This window comes from Echinococcus granulosus (assembly GCF_000524195.1).
Source record: "Echinococcus granulosus chromosome Unknown EG_S00021, whole genome shotgun sequence".
NCBI lineage: Eukaryota > Metazoa > Platyhelminthes > Cestoda > Cyclophyllidea > Taeniidae > Echinococcus > Echinococcus granulosus.
Window position 1 is genome coordinate 328,059 of NW_020170401.1, and position 2,258 is coordinate 330,316.

The following is a 2,258-nucleotide window of genomic DNA, read 5'->3' on the forward strand; positions in this document are numbered from 1 at the left end:
TGCCAAGATTCATCTTGAAAGTTTGTTGAGGGTATCCCCTCTACCTCTCTACTAGCTGAATAAAACACAGGCTGTTGGACAAATAGGTATAACTAGACAGTGCTAAAGTGAGAAAAAACTGGATAGGGAGGAACAGACACAAAACCTCATCACCACGGGACTATTTAAAGACCTGGCCTTTGCTAAATGACTCTGCTTATGGGTCAGTGTTATTGGGACTATCGATGCCCAATCGAGGTGGCCGTCGCATACGCCTTCCCTTAAACTTGTTTCCAAATTGGACGAAACTTGAGATGCAGTAAAAAATGTCAGTGATGTCGAGGTTAAAAACCACTTTACGTGATCGCAAATTTGATGGGTGGCGTGGTTGGTTGGCGGATGTTTTTCCAACATTACCAAATTCGGAGGGTTAACCGAGGGTTGCTTCGAAGGAGGCGGTTAGGAAGATAGGAGCGGTATGTAAAATGCGTTTATTTTTGCAAAGTAAAACTTACTTTAAGACTTATCAATACAAGGGGTTATTATTATCAGCACAAAGACCACTGTGAAGTTGCTATGGCGCAGAATCACGTGCTCACCATCAACCGCTTTGATAGTTTACGCCTTTTCTCCACATTTGAACACCTCACTTATGTCCCCTTCGCTACACAAAACAACCGCTTTTCTTTCCTTCAATTGAGTTAGCAATAAGAGCAGCGTTATTTGGCTTTAACCTAGTTGTTCTTTGTAGATACCATTTGTTTTACTCCTTCTTAAATGGCAAAAGAGGCGGTGAATTGTCAGCGAAGTATTTCCATTCTGTTTTCTTTCCTTTCATTATGCTTTTAGTATGGAAGAAAAAACAGAGCAAAATTTGTGATAAAATGCACAAATTGAGATATCACATTCTAGCAAAAGCACTTTTGTATTCCATTAAAAAGTCAGATTGTTGACACGAATTTTGGGTAAAATTCCAATTACTTTCTTGTGCATTTGACTATCACCGAAAGGAAGGCGCCTCATTTTTGAACCCAAAACGCAGGGGTATCTCTTCCCTTATTATCTACCTGGTTGATACATTAAACTGAAATTTATTTTCTGAATAAAACTTTTGAAAGCTCGTAATTTAAGTGAGTAAAAGATGCCATTTTCTGAAGCTTGGTGTTGGTTAGTGCCTGGAGCAGTCGAAAAGTGAATGCCTTCGTATGCCCAATGAAGTGTCCCATCCGTTTCAAATCGTATAAAGCATGAACGAAGAATGAAGAATTTTTAACGGACCGAGTACAGAGAGTTTTGTAATGGTCTGGTATATTTTAGCTGCGGACTTAACTCGAGGGTTTATTAGTTTACATACGATGGTGGAGGATTCCAATCATTCTTTTTGGGCATTGTTGGTAAATCTATCCTACCGATTCAGTACCCTGTGTTATTAGTGAAGACAGCAGAACATGCACCAGAATGACAAATATTCTGCTGACTTTAGTCGGTGGTTGAAAAGTAATATGTTAGACTGAGGGTCAAATCAGTAAAGGCTCACTACAGACGAGTTAACGTGACGCCTTTCTTTCTCAATCATCTCAGTTTTGTGTTCTCCAAATGGTCAACTATTACCCAAACGAAGCCACAATCACGTCTTCTGTATTTGTCCATTATGAAGGTGCTTATGTTACCGGCATGGCGATTTGTGAATTTACGCGAACAAATGCCAATTTCACCGTGTCTACTGGTTGAGCGGAAGCCAGATAGATGACAAGGTCCAGGCTGAAGTGAAGGTGAAATGGGAAGAGCGGAGAGAGGAGAAATAGACGCAGAATATCAGTGTGTGAATTCACTTTAAATAGTCCTTGATGAAATGGTTCCTTCGGTAGAAGGTGGAAATGTCCAGCAAAATAGGTCGTTGGATGAAATGGACTCGTCAAAGAGCATTGTCTAGCACCGAGTAGTTCAGAGTCGACATTCCTTTCTCCCCTGATGTAGGTAGCAAAGAGAAGGGGTGAACACTGACATTGGGACTGAGTGTAGTATTGCCCCCACGAAGGGTTGATATCTATCATCAATGAATGGAGGAAGTGGAGTGGGGTGGTTTTGAAAGTATCGACTGTGTTCTGCTGTCCGAGGGGACCATCGAAAATGACACTTAGGAGGAAATGGAGGTGGAGATTATGTGATGCTGTGACATTCTTTTGACTATGTGTTGAAGACTGCGGGTTCTCCAGTGTTGGCAGGCTACGATTCCGTCTTGGTGGCGTAATTTCCCGACTGTGTCCATATCCATCGAT